This window comes from Capsicum annuum, chromosome 1 (assembly GCF_002878395.1).
Source record: "Capsicum annuum cultivar UCD-10X-F1 chromosome 1, UCD10Xv1.1, whole genome shotgun sequence".
NCBI lineage: Eukaryota > Viridiplantae > Streptophyta > Magnoliopsida > Solanales > Solanaceae > Capsicum > Capsicum annuum.
In genome coordinates, this window is record NC_061111.1 from 236,218,584 (window position 1) to 236,234,676 (window position 16,093).

A 16,093-nucleotide genomic window follows, 5' to 3' on the forward strand; every position below is an offset into this window, starting at 1 on the left:
TCATGGTAATCTACTCATACTCAGATAAAATCTAAGTAACCAAGTCTAAGATTAAGTTAAGGAACCAAACGACCTGTAACCACCAATACAACTCGTACCCCTAAGTCGTATCTATCGAGTAACCAAAATCCATCCCAACAACCAACATTGGTCGGTATATGATCGGACCATACCATCCGTACCCCATCATACGGCTTGGACCCATGAGTCATATTAGGACCAAAGATCAGGATTCCAAAAAATTTTCTAAGGTCCAGAAACCAGGATATTTCAGTCTCCCCCACTAAGAATATTCATCCCCTAATGACGAATAAGGTAGGGGTAACCACACACTAGAGTCATTTGCATTATCAAACATATTCCTAATCTTTAAAAAAGTTCAAAAATGAAGAGGCAAAGATATAAACCTGTCCTTTAACAAACACTAAAAACAAAGATTTGTTGAAGACACATACCATCCACACAAATCCCAAGAGCAAAAAATAAATGTGGATAATTGGACTTTATTTCCTCTTTCGATTCCCAAGTAGCTTCTTCCACCTTATGATTCCGCCAAAAAACCTTAACCGAAGCCACTTCCTTGGTCCACAACCGACAAACCTACCTATCCAAGATCTCAACTGGGACTTCTTCATAAGCCAAAGAATCTGTGAGACCCAATCCTTCCAAAGGCACAACCAAAGAAGGATAACCAAGAAATTTCCTCAACATGGAAACATGAAAGAACGGATAAACCAAGATCAAGCTAGAAGGAAACTCCATCTCATAAGCAACATTACCAACTTTCAGCAAAATCTCACAAGGACCCACATACTGAGGACTGAGCTTCCCCTTCTTGCCAAACCACACTACTCCCTTCATGAAAGATACCTTAAGAAAAACTTTATCCCAAACCTTAGACTCTAAAACTCTATGCCTAACATCTGTATAGAACTTTTAGCGACTTTGGGCAGCCTTAATCCTATCCCGAATCACCTTTACCTTCTCTATAGCCTGGTAGACCAAATCAAGAACAAACATGTCCACCTCACTAAGCTTAAACCAACCAATAGGAGATCTACGCATCCTACCATACAAGGCCTCAAAAGTTGTTATACCAATACTAGAATGATAGCTATTGTTGTAAGCAAATCCACCAAAGGTAGATGTTCAACCCAATTGCCACTATATTCAATCACACTAGCCCTAAGCATATCCTCTAATGTCCGAATAGTTCTCTCTGCTTACCCATCTGTCTGCGGGTGAAAAGCAATACTTAGACTCACCTTAGTCCCCAACCCTTTTTTGAAAAGATCGCCAGAAGTGAGATGCAAACTACATGCCACAATCATAAATAATCAAAACAGACACCCCATATAGCTTTACAATCTCATGAAGATATAGCTTTGCATAATCCTCCGTCAAAAAGGTAATCTACACTGGAAAAAAGTGCACAGACTTAGTCATCCTATCCACGATGACCCAAATTGAATCATATTGGATTTGAGATCGAGGAGGACTGGTAACAAAGTTTATATTGATCACTTTCCACTTCCATTCGGGCAAATCAATTTCTTGATACAACTTTTCTGGCCTCATGTGCTCAACCTTAACTTGTGGACACATCATGCACTTGGCCACAAAATCAACCACATCCCTCTTCATTCTATTCCACCAATATATCTCTTTGAGATTATAATACATCTTAGTCTAGTCGGGATGAATAACATAGTGTGACTCATGCGCCTCAGCCAAAACCCTTTGCTGCAACCCTTCGATATCAGGAACACACAACTTCTCTTGGTACTGTAAAGTACAATCACCATTTATCTCAAATACCATTACCTTTTGCCCACCAATATCACTCTTGATTTTCATAAAGATAGGATCCATCACTTACTTCTCTTTAATCTCCACACTAAGAGATAATTGAACCACTTTTTGCACCACCACACCACCATCCTTGGAGTCTAAGAGACGAACTCTAAGATTAGCCTAACGATAAATATCCTTTACTAGTTCCTGCTTTCCTTTCTCCACATGAGCCAAACTCCACATGGATAACCTATTAAGAGCATCAGTAATAGCATTAGCCTTACTTGGGTGGTAATAAAGACTCATATCATAATCCTTAAGAAACTCGAGCCATCTCCTCTGCCTGAGATTAAGCTCTTTCTAGGTGACCACATATTGTAGACTCTTATGATCGAAAAAGATATTCACATGGACACTATACAAATAATACTGCCATATTTTCAAAGCAAACACGACTGTCAACAACTCCAAATCATCAGTAGGATAATTTCTCTAATGTACCTTTAACTGCCTGGAAGCATAGGCAATCCCTTCCCATATTGCATCAACACACAACCAAGACCTACCTGAGATACATCTCAATAAACCATGAACCCATTATTTCCTTCCAGCAAAGTTAGAATTGGAGCCAAAGTCAACTTATCTTTCAACTTCTCGAAACTCCCTTCACAAGCACCTTACAAAGAAAACTTGACCTTCTTTTGAGTTAACTTAGTCAAAGGAGCAATTATCGATGAAAAGCCTTCCACCTGACAAAACCTAAGAAGCTCCAAATATCCAATGGAGTTGTGGGCCTAGGCCACCTCTTCACCATAATAACCTTCTGTAGATCCCCCATGATCCCTTTACTATAAATAACATGACCCAAGAAAGTCACAACGTTCAACCAAAACTCACGCTTAGAGAACTAGGCATACAACTATTGTTTTTTTAAGGTCTAAAACACCATACGAAGGTGATTAACATTATCCACCTAACACTTCGAATAAACTAGAATGTCATCAATAAATACAATGATGAAAAAATTAAAATATTGTCAAAAAACCCTGTTTATCAGATCCATAAATGCTATTGGAGCATTAGTCAACCCAAATGACATCACCAAAAACTCAAAGTGCCCATAACGAGTACGAAAAGTCGTCTTAGGGATATACACCTCCCTAATATTTTGCTAATGGTACCCAGACCAAAGATCTATCTTAGAAAAGAACTTGGCACCTTGCAATTGGTCAAACAGATCATCTATTCTTGGAAGTGGATACTTGTTCTTGACCGTTACCTTATCCAACTGCCTTTAGTCAATGCACATCCAAAGAGAACCATCCTTCTTGCGCACAAACAACACTAGTGCACCCCAAAGAGATACACTAGGATGAATAAACCCCTTATCTAGAAGATCCTTAAGTTTCTACTTAAGTTTCCTTAACTCAACCGGAGCAATTCTATACGAAGAAATAGAAATTGGATCAGTGTCCGAAATAAGATTAATACCAAACTCTATTTCCCTATCCAAAGGAACACTAGGAAGATCATTCGAAAAGACCTCTGAAAACTCATTAACCATGAGAGCTGACTGAAAAGAAAGACCTTTCAAGTTAGAATCATTAACCCAAACCAAATGATAAAGACAACCTTGGGAGATTAACCTTCGAGCTCTAAGATAAGAAATAAATCTCCCCCTAGGGGCTAAAGAAACACCCTTCTATTTTATAACTGGCTCATCAGGAAACCTAAAGATAACCTTACTAGTCCAACAATCCAAAGACATATAACAAGAGTGTAACTAGTTCATACCCAGCATAATATCAAAATCCATTATATCCAACTCAAACAGATCCACCAAGGTGTGCTTGCCACCAACAGATACCACACAAATCCTATAGACTCTCTAAGAAATAATCGAGTCACCAACCAAGGTAGAAACAGAAAAAGGATTCAAAATAACTTTTGGATCAAAACCAAAAAATATAGCCACATAATAAGTCACACAGGAAAGACTAGACCCCAGATCAAGCAAACAATATATGTCATGAGAGAAAAGCTATAACATATCAGTAACAACATCAGATGATGCCTCAAATTCCTATCGGGATGCCTAAGCATACAACATGTTACGACCAATACTAGAAATATAAGAAGTAACAAAAGTAGATACCACACCACCAGGTGCGGGAACAGAAGATGAAGCCACAGAAATCTTATTTGCCCCCGTAGTAACCTTATTAACTAAATAATCCCTGAGATGGTGACCTTTCTGGCCACAATTGAAGCACTTTTACTTTTCTTCATCACAATAAACCCGATGAGAATGACCACGAGATCAATAAGGGGGACATAAGAAAACTGACTGACCTCCGCTTGCTTGAGATTAGACACCCTATGCTCGAGAATTGTCACTACCATGATGACGTATGTCGCCCGACTAGTAAGGAGCACTAGCAGAAGAGTAGGAACCAGACCTCCCCCACTTTTTCTGCTATTTGCCACTATCTCGACCACCCTAAGACTGAGCACCTCTTTGATCAAAAAATCTGCTCCTCTTACTCTGCCTATCTTTGAACTTTGTTTACCTCCTTTATTCATCCTCCACTTGATATATATAAATAGAAAACCTAGAGATATCCATATCTTTAATCAGCAAGGCAGTCTTACTCTCAAAAATCAGGATCTAATTCAACCCAGAAGCAAACTTCCTCATTCTTTCTCACATGTCAGCCACTAAATCAGAAGCATACCTTGGCAATTGGTGAAACTTCAAGGCATATTTCTTTAAAAATATCCTCCACTGCTTGAGGTTCACAAACTCCTTCATCTTTTCTTCTCTCAACTCTTGAGGAAAGAACCAATCCAAGAAAGCATTAAAAGGGGACTCCCATAACCCTTCCTCTGCTATACCACGTCTATCCCTATCCCACTTTTTATAACACTGATAAGCAATATCTTTGAGTTAATAAGCTATAAAGTTAACCCCTTCTACATTAGTATCCCGCATTACCCGAAAGATCTTCTCTATCTCATCCAAGAAGCCTTATGGATCCTCCCCCACCTTTACTCCAGAAAAAGTGGAAGGAGCTATCTTCATAGATTGGTCAACCCTTGTTGCCTCATCAGATAAAGCACTGGACCCACCCCGCTGAGCCTAAGCAGCAACCAATTTAGAAATAGCATGAATAGACCGACGGAATTCTGTATTAGTCACCTTGCCTTGAGAAGGACTAGTAGCAATTGGTGGAACTTCAAAATTATCAGGGATAGGACCATGAGATCAAAGATAAACCCCTAAAGTAGGATGCACCCCTTCAGCATTACACCCATATGGAATAAAAGAATTACCTTGTGTCCTAGATCTATAAGGCATAATCTAAAAGACGAACAAATAAGGATTAGAAAAGATTCTAGGACTGAGAATTCAAGATTAAAGATAGAATACCAAGAAAGTAAAATATTCCTAAATGTCTTATAGCCTCTCCCTTATGAGTGTGATGCACTACACACCCCTAAAAGAGACTCTACTCGACACAGCTTTGTGGAATCTCAATTGACCATGAACTTAGGCCATTAAACCAATTTGACATGATCCATCCTGGTTCCTTGTCGTAATGGGCATCCCAAGTCCGACCAGGATCGGAGACCACCCCCGTTACCCAACACAACCTTCTGCTGCCTGCCCTGAGTTGGCTGAATTTTGAATATTAAACATAATAGTGTAACTTCTTACATAAAGACACTGGGAATAGATCACAACCATGAACAACCCAACTGAGTTCAACCATCTCATACCAATAATACAACCATACCAAACCACACCAAATAAGGCCATAAACCAGACTATAACCAAAGATATTTCAAAATATAATATAATTAATTTCAAAATGTAATATGATGGAATAGTGACAAATTATGTTCGATAATGCCAGCCTTCCAGCCCATTTCAATGCTAAGGCTGACACCTATACCGATACTACTTATACCAACCCATAAAAGTACCATAAAACCTCTGTCCAAAAGAGTAATGAAATTTGGTTGGGACATGGCCCCAACCATAGCCAAAACCAATATTAAAAATAAAGTCACAATGTCTACAAGTATCCATAACATAAAATAGAGCCTTCTAAAAGAATGGAAGCTTACATCTTTAGTCCGAATATTATCCTCGAGTCAATCACTATGTAGGAGGAGTAGAATAGTTGGTTCCTGCATAAAATGGGTATACAGCCGCCAGTAGACGGGGTTAGCAAGTGACCACTAGCATGATATTAGGATAAGGATAAAATAATATCATTTATAAAACCAAGTAAAACCATTCATAATGCATACAACCATACATATATTTGTAACCATGCCGGGAAAAAGGGACCGAGTTTAGCATGTCTTTAAAACCTTTACCTGGGTTATATAGCTTTGTCATCCTAAACCACCCATGGGCTATATGGGCTTAGCTCCCTCTGCTGAATGGGTCCCAGTGTGTATAGCTGCATGACCAGGTAGTATCCCATGGGATGACTAGTATATCCCTAAAATAAAGTGTGACATCATTCACACAGTCACCAAGACCAACCTCATATCGATAAATATGAGTTTCTAGTTTTGATCCCTCTGGGACCTCCTTCTTACACGGCTTTGCTATATATCCCGCCATAACCAGTTTTAAATAACCAAACCATTATGTATTTATTAACCAAGGCCATTGATATTAGTTTCGTCATACCAACCATTAATTGCAAGTATCATCCATAGCCAACCATTTATAGGTTGAAAGGGACTTTCAAGTACCCTTCCATTTAGCATATTAAACCACTTGGGAGACTTTTCATGTTCCCCAAAAGCATAATCAATTAGACTTTAGCCTTTTCAAACCATTTAAATCATGCATAATTCCTTTACGAAGTTTAAAATATGCAAGAATTCCATTAAAAGAAGACAATGTAATGAACATATCTTTATAAGCATTTTGTCAAACACCTTGGGGACATAATATAACCAAAATCAAGTTCCAATTACCAGTGAACCATCCCTATCTAATCCAATTATCAAAAACCACCATTAATGCATATAAAAGCATAGTTAAAACCATGGGAAACCATAACCAAGCAATTAACATCAAAACCCCCAAATCATATTTGAAAGCCAAAGTCATACAATTGTAAAACCATGAAAACAATCATATAAACCATGCCTTTATTAAATTAACAATGAGGGAAAAGAAACATGCCTTAAACCAAGATTATGACAGAAAAAAACCACCAAGACAAGCCCTAAATTGATCCTTTAGTTGGAACCCTAGCTCCCTTGCCAATAGCTCTTAAAAGAATTATGAAGTTTTTAGAAAGAGTTTCTAAGTATTAATGAATAGAATATTCGGGTAAATATCCTCCCAAATATTTTAGAAGTCGTGGGGCCTTATTAGGATAAGTAGGAAAATATCTAGAATACCACCACTTAAGTTGCATAAAATCCCGTCACACGGATACGACTGGCCCTCATGAGTTATACCCTCCCAATATGATTGGTATCCACCACTCCTATCCAAGCCTCAATCCTTGGATCAAACACTGTCCATTATACGACTCATCCAATCAAGTCATAACCACAGCATACGATCCGTATCCATGACCCATATCCCTGACAGAATAAAATACGTGGGGAATTGAATATTGTTTACAATACGAGTCCCTAGTATGATTTGTACCCTAGCTTACATCTCATGGTGAGTCACTCGTAATCAGATTCAACCTAAGTAACCAAGTCTAAGATTAAGTTAAGGAACCAAACGACCCATAACCACCAATACGACTCGTACCCCTAAGTCGTATCCATTCCAGTGATCAAAATCCATCCCACCAACCAACACTAGTTAGTATATGAGCGAACCATACCATATGTACCCCATTATATGGCTCATACCTATGAGTCGTGTTGGGTCTAGAGATCAGAATTTTGGAAAATTTCTAAGGTCTAAAAACCAAGATGTTTCACCCGCCCTCACCCTAGACCCTAGTCCAGCCCCAACCCCGATCCCGACCTATGACATGACCCTCATCCATCATCGATCCCTACAAATACTACTCAATATGATAAGAAAGAAAATATGGCGAGCACAAATATAATAACGCGCAAACTCTATAGGGAAGAATTAAAAATCAATCCACCATGTATATCAATAGCAATAAAACCAGTATACTTTTCTCGATTCTAGAAAGTGACACCAACCACCGCAAAAAATAACAATACATACCCCAGTAAATAATATGCTAGTCTCAATTAACTCCTACCAAGTAACAGAAATCAAGATATATATATATATATCTTTAACAAGATAGGATGTATCCTCTTTCAATAGTTAAGAAATCTAGGCCAAATAAACTAATGGAGATGAAATAAGTGCACCTGATCCATTTTTATTTATCTTAATTCTCCTTTTTTTGATCATTTTTTCTTTAATTTTTCTATTTAATTTATTTTTATAAATCAAAAATTACTTATTCAATTCTTGACCTTTTCACCTCCAACTATAATTACCTTCTTTATTCATTTATTCTTCCACCTCCAGCCTTTATAATTCTTAATTAATTTTATTAATGGAAAGTAATAATGTACTAAAAAGATGGGAGATAAACAGACAAAAATAATATATATATATATGTGTGTGTGTGTGTGAGTATATGTGTGTATCTTACACTACGAAAATATACATACATGAATAAAACATTTTAGTTTTAGTTGTGCAAAGAAAATGCTTCAGATGAGTTTCAGTAGTTTTTTTTACTTTAATTTGGTATTTTATTGATTAATGGAAAATAAAGAAATTACTAATAGTTTTTACAATAATGGACCAACCCACCATAAAATCTACAGCCAAAATAAGATATTGAAAATTAACAAAAAGGGCCTATTCCGAAAAGGATCCAAATCTGTGACCCGGCCTTTTTTGTTCATTACATATACCTGAAAAAATAGGGTTTGTGTTTCCTAAAATCAATCCGTCGAATCTACCATAACCTGAAGAAATTTTGTATTCTCTGATAGTGAATCTAAGCCTTCTCTTGAAGTTGTTGTGGATTATCAACTCTGTGCCATGGATTTGTTTTGAAATAGCTCGCATTTCAGCTATCAGAAGTAAGTACCTTCTGCTCTTCTCAATACATCTCCCAAGCAGTTTCAATTTCTTATTCAAAATCTTCTAATTTCCTAGTTGTGCTCTGGTTGTTGGGAATATCAAGTTTTTTTGGAGCTTCATTGATGGGTTTGGACCCCTGAGAGTACATCAACATATAGGTAAGCCTCTATTTTTTATTCTATTTTTGGTCTCTTTGAATCCTTGCTCTGAAGACTGTGTTTTATCTTGTTGCTACTACTGGGAGGGAGATAACAAGATGCTCGGACCCGCAAGTAGCTGAAATATGTGTATCTCTGCAGGTGTATTATTAGCAGATCTAGTAAAAACCCTTTCTTACACTGCGAGCCCTTTTTGTTTATTGTAGTAGAATAGGCTATATAGCTTTGTATAGCTTTGATGACTGTAATTTTGTACATATTTATTTTTGCTCAAGTTAAACTTTAGCCTGGTCATCCCTATCACCCTCTCAATGGTGAAACTCTTATGTATGGACATTGCATCTTATCACTACTTAGAATTCTCTTGCCTTTACTTTCTAGCTGCTGAAAACTTGTAAAAAAGAATTCTCCTTTATCTATTGCCTGGTTTGCAAGGTGATCTGGAAACTGATTGCCTTCTCTTATTATATGTTGTATTTTTATTTGCTTGTGGCTTGTTAAACTCCATATTTGCTCTAGATAACCTGTTAGATTCCAAGGACATGCCCACTCCCTAGTGACTGTCTTCTGCACAAATAATGAATCTGTTTGAAAAACTGTTTTATCATATATTGAAGTACTGTAATGTCTTACTGCTTGTAGTATTGCCATAGTTTCTGCTTCCATATTAGATGTATCTTCCATTTTAGCTCCTTGGTCATAGATTAGATCTCCCTGAGTGTCTCTTAAGCAGAAAGCATATGAACTCACTCCAGGATTCCCCCTAGAAACTCCATCAGTTTTGTACTTCACCCACCCTTCATTAGGAAATCTCCACAACACTATAGTGATCTTTATTTTGGTTGTTCTCTACTCCAATATTGTAACTATCTCCGACCAAGTAATAGGAAATTGTTGACATGGTCTTCTTACTTTAAGTAACATACCAATGTTTCTAGTGGCATTGTATATTACTTTGTGTACTGAACTAGATTTGCCTTTATGCTTTCTAGAGTTCCTCCTTTTCCACAATTCCCATACAATCATGCTAGGAACAGCCATATAGTATGTTTTTTCTCTCTTTCTGCTGTTCATATTCCACCATGCAAGTATAGACTCCCTGAAACTTTGTCCATCTATAGTAATACCTGCAAAAGAAGAGAAATAGGACCAAGTCCTATTAGCATGTGGATCCCTAAGAAACACATGTGAGATGGTTTCCCACTCTGGAATAGTGCAACACCTATACCTAGTAAGTCCTTGACAATCCCATCTTCTCATATTTTCATCCACTGGCACTTTCCCTTTCAAAAATCTCCATATTAAGAAAGTCATTTTAAAAGGCAGGCCCTTTTTCCAAATGTCCTTGAAGACACTATTTTTAATTTCTCTTTATCTCATATATTACCAAGCTGACTTCACAGTAAAGGTCCCTGTTGTTTCCAATATCCAAATAGGTTTGTCAGATCCTAGACCACTGATTGGAGGCTCTATCTTATCAATGATAAGATCTTTGACTTCTTAGTTATCCAATTGACCAATCAACTATTCGTTCCACCTATCTTCTCTTATTACATCCTTCACTTTCTGATATCTGTTGTCCCATTCTCTAGTCAGGTCATAATGGTATGAACATTACCATATCCTATCCAATTATCAAACCACAAATTTTTTTCTCCACTTTTAATCTTCCACAATACTGGTGTTCCATCAAATCTCGTGCCTGCAATATCTTCTTCCACACCTGTGATCCAGATCCTGGCTTTCACATAACTTCATTAGGAGGATTATTCTTGCTTATGCATATAAGTACTCCAAATTGAAGATTTAGTCCTAAAGTTCCACCATAGTTTACAGAAGAGAGCCATAGACACATCTTGAATCCTTCTAAAACTCAAACCTCCTTCATCTTCAGGTAGACATAAAAAGTTCCATCTAACCCAATGTCTATTTTTTCCTCCTATATGACTACTTCGAAAAAATTGAGCAACCATTTTCTGTATAGCAGTCATGACATTTAAGGGAGGATTCATTACTGATAAATAGTGAATAGGAATACTCTGTAAAACATGTTTAATATGAATTGCTGTTCCTCCATAAGAAAGAATCTTACCTTTCCATCCTTGTAATTTGGAGCTTACTTTATTCATCAATGTTTGATAGAATAGCTTATTCTTCTTCATGTGAAAAATAGGACATCTAAGGTAGGTAAAAGGAAAATCCTTCCTTAGGATACCTAATGCCACCTCAGCCATAATAATAATATCTTGGTACACTCCCTTGTGCAAATAAATTGCACTATTATCCTTATTAACCTTCTGACCTGAGACTATCTCATATCTTTCCAAAGTGTCTACCACTGCCTTCATAGTACCCAATTCAGCTTTACACAAAATGATCATATCATCTTCAAATGGAAAATGATTTATCTTTGGACTACCCCTTGGTAATCCAATAATCTTGAATTCTTTTTGTAGAATTAAGGATTTCAGTGCTCTAGACATAATTTCAATTGGTATAATAAAAAGAATAGGAGATAAGGAATCACCCTGTTTTAATACCCTTTGAGATCTAAAGAATCCCTTTGTACCCTTTGAGATCTAAAGAATCCCTTTGGTTGACCTTTTATCAAGATAGAATATCGGTTATTGCTCTCCAACCTGTAGATCATATCAATAATTATTTCTGAAAAACCTACCCTCTTTAACACCTTAGTAAGGTACAGCCAATCCACCCTATCCATAAGCCTTCAACATGTCAAGTTTAATCACCATATTAGGAACCTTTCCTCTTTTCCTTATTTCAGAGACAACTTCTTGAACTACCAGAATTTTTTCAGCAATACTTCTCCCTTATACAAATCAAGCCTGCTCTTCTGATATGATATCAGGCAGGAACCTCTTTAACCTTTTATGAATAAGTCTAGAAAATACTTTATTAACAAAGTTGCTTAGAGAAATTAGTCTCAAATCAGAAAAGGTATTAATCACTAACTTCTTGGGTAGAAGTTCCAAATTTTTATGGGTTACAAATCTTGGTAGTTCATACCTACAAAAGAAATCAATTACCATTAAATAAACATCAAACCCTATAATTTCCCAAGCATCTTGGAAAAAGGCTCCTGTCATACCATCTAGACCAGCAGTGCTATCCCTATTTAATCTCATTACTGCTTGTTTCACCTTCATAAGATCAAGGTTTTTTCTCAAATCTGTATTCTGCTCTTGTGAAATGACCTGTGGTAGTTCTTCCAGCATAGAAAAGTCATTATTATTTCCCTCTTTCTCAAATTGTTTCTGAAAGAAACTAACAATTACATCAGCAATACCCTCTTGATCCTCCAACCACTGGCCTTCATCATTTTGTATCCTCTTTAATTTCAGTCTATTTTTTCTTCCTTGTACCACTGCATGGAAAAAATTGGTATTTATTTCCCCATCTTTAAACCACTGTAGCCCTACTTTCGGCTTCCAAAATTCTTCCTCTCTTCTAAGTTGAATATTCAGTTCAGCTTGAGCCTTGAATAAAGCTTTCATGTTTGCTCCAGATCGGGATATCTCAAATTGTTGCTACCTGACTTTGATAATGTCCTCTAGAGTGGCAATTTCTTGAAATATATTCCCAAAACTTTCTCTACTCCATTTTGCTAATGCAGCTTTAACTCTCTTCAGCTTATGATGAAACATTATAAAAGGGTTCCCTTGCAAATCAGTTGACCAGTTCTGCCTTACTGTGTCTAAGCATCCCTCTTCCTTAAGCCACATATTTAAGAATTGAAAAGCTTAGCAATATATTCCTACAGAGTCTTAAAACTGAGCTGCAGGGGAGTGTGGTTTGACCCACTTCTGATGAGATGCTAAATTTTAATTACTGGAAATAGGTCACTCATTTATCATTACAAAGCACTCTATCGAGTCTCTTAAAAATACATTCTTCATATGTTATTCCATTCCACCACATATACTTTCTTTCTTTAAATCCCAAATCTTCAAAGCTACAAGTATTAAGACAATGCTTAAAATCCTTTATTTCAGAAACAGTAACTAAAAGTCCACCCAACTTCTCTTCTTTATTTGTTAAAACATTAAAATCCCCTCCTATTAACCATGGATATTTATTGTTATGAGTCATTTCTTCCTATGATTCCTATAGCTCCACACTCTCATTTGATGAATACTTAGCATAAACTAAAGTTACATAGACAGTACACCCTGCTTCCTGAATTTGCAACTTCAAAGTTAATTGTTGTTCTTCATCCCTTACAACTGAAAAAGAAATCATATCATCCATAAATCCCCATATTTTCCCAGAACCATTAGTTATTGCATATTGCATCCCTAACTTTCTTTTGTAATCTTCAATTGTTTGATAATTGTGGAAAGGTTCCATCAATCCTATCAAATAAAATTGATGTCTCTTTTGAAGATTAATCAATCTTGTGAATGTCCGCGGGGTATTCACTGATCTGATATTCCAAATAAGTGCATTCATTTGGAATTATTTTTCAAAGAGCTTCGAGTCTGCATTGATGATAGTTTTGAACCTTTTTCTCTCCTTCTTTGCACCCCTTGATTCATCTTCATTTTATCAATCTGCTTAGGAGACAAATTTCCTTCTATTGCAATTTTATCAATGGTAGATTCCAAATCCTCCTCATCTATACATACTTTATTCTTATTACTATACTCCATCTGATTATTAGTATGCATGGCCAGTGGTAATACATCTTCTACTACCTCTGCTTCTTCCTTATTTTTCTTAGTAATCACAACAGCTAACTGCATTGATTCCTCTTTACTTGAATTATCATTCTGCACCTCCTTATCACGTGTCATATTTTTTAGTTCCACCTGTTCAGCATTCTCATCTTGTGATTGTTCTTTCTGTGATTTTTGCTCCTCTTGATTCCCGTTGCTCTCTCTGGTCATTATATTGCTTCCAAAGCTGCTAGTTACCCATTCTTTGGTGCTTTGCTTGCCCTGCTCATGGTTTTACACCTTTTCAGAATTGTCCTCTCTTTCCTTTATTTTTATGATCATTAAGTGTATACCCATCAACTAGTGCATCAAAAGTATTAGAAGTGTGAATTTTCGTCTGGGCTTCTTCTTCTACTTCCCCTACTATATGACCATACTTGTCCCGTGTATACTTATTCCTCCTAGTAAGCCACTGTTGCTTATAGTTTTGTCTCCTCCTTTGATTATTAATGAGATCTCCTTCCTCTTTGTCTTTATTTCCATCCCTCTGTTGAGTTAGTTATCTCCTCTGGTCCTCTAATTACTCCTCATGTAATTTAGGATGTTCGCTCCAATAAGTATCTTCATTATGCCCTTGTAAATAGCATTCCTTACAATATTTAGGCATATAGTCATAATGTATTTGAACCTATTTAAACGTTATTTCCCCTTTCATATCATCTTCCTGATTTATTCCAACTCTTTGAGGTAATTTAGCCACTAAATCTATTTCCACCTTAACTCTTGCGCAGCTGGGTCTCGTCTTGTTCTTAGTGGCCATATCAACTGTTGAGGTTTTCCATTAGCTGATGCCATGGAAAAAATTCTCTTTAGCAAAAAAAATGAGGAGGTAAATCAGGCATCGAAATTCATGCAACCCCTATAGTAGTTTCCATATCAAGTTTAAACCATGGATCCCACTTTAGCATTCGCATCTGCCAATATCGATCATTGGCTTTGATATAATATGCAGCTGTTGATAATAGGTTAACATAATCTTCCATTACATCCAATATAATGAGAATGTGTCTGGAGTCAAGAACACCGATATTAGATTTTCCCTTGATCCCGTACTGACTCGGTAACAATCTCCTCAATTCAATGATACCTGATTTTCCATATGAAAATTTACCTATTATTGCACATTGTAAATTTTTCTGCATTATTAAATTTCGTATCTCTGATGATTTTCAAGTGATACTTGGTTCGCCCTCCATCAATATCACTGGTTTAGGTAGTACTCGGCTTTCATTAACAAAAGTATTCCTAGGCTTAAGTAGATTAGCTTAGGTTTGCTTAGTAGGCGATTCAGCTAACGATTTAGTGTTTTCCGGTGGGTCTAACCCACCGGAGGTGATGGCCTTGTTGATCAGCTAGAAAGTAGGGTTTATGGGTTTTTTTTTAAATTGTAAATTTATCCTTGGGAAAATAATTTTATGCCTAATTTCAGTAGTTTTTTTTTTTTTTGAATAGTACCAATTTATTTGAAGAAATTATATATTGGTGAGAATTTATCTTTATTAAACTTTACTTACATGTTCTCTATTCTCAGTAAATATAAATGATTTATTTCTTTATAGGCTAAGATTTTCTATTTTTATTTCAATTATTATTTCTTATTTATTAAATTTTGATGATTCATGCTTATGTCATTTATATTGAGAAACTTGGTACATACGACAGATCTAATTCAATATTGAATATATTTCTTCTAAGGTAATTTTATGTAGTACTCGATCTCTAAATTTATAAAAACAAATTCTACTCCTATTTTGTTTTGATTCCTTTTATGATGTATAATTTTCTTAGATTAAATATGTTCAAGGCTATTATTAGTGATTCAAAATTGTATGACTTTGAAAAGTGTTTTAAAATTTACTCACTCAAAAATATAGACAAAACCTAATTTCTTAACAAAGAAATTAAAAGACAAATAAAAATTTACACTATTACAATTGCATCTATTTTCTACATATTTAATTCATGAAAAATAAACTTGAACCACAAATAAAAATATGAAGAAATAACAATTTCATTGATAAATGATGGGATACAAATTTGTTCTCTCCCTTGATTCTTTTCTTTCTCTCTTGATTTTCTTCATAATTCGAAGAATGTTGACGACGTATTTGTCGAACAAAGGATGGTCTCTTTATGAATATCTCATGATTTTGTGGGATATTAGAGATTTCGATCTTTTTACATGAATATCCATGAATTTTTGGGATATTTGTGATGCCTCTTTAAGGGAGTAAGACACCCTTTATAAAGGCATAATTCAGGGTTTAGAATAGAGTAGCCTCTAAGAA

At 36.1% G+C, this 16,093-nt stretch overlaps 1 long non-coding RNA gene across 1 annotated transcript; it reads left to right on the top strand.

Moving 5' to 3' along the window:
* The first annotated feature begins 8,691 nt into the window (after positions 1-8,691).
* On the top strand, positions 8,692-9,442 carry LOC107848204. Its single transcript, XR_001667903.2, has 2 exons — positions 8,692-8,910; positions 8,987-9,442. It is a non-coding gene; the product is annotated as an uncharacterized LOC107848204 (long non-coding RNA).
* Positions 9,443-16,093: the final 6,651 nt, after the last annotated feature.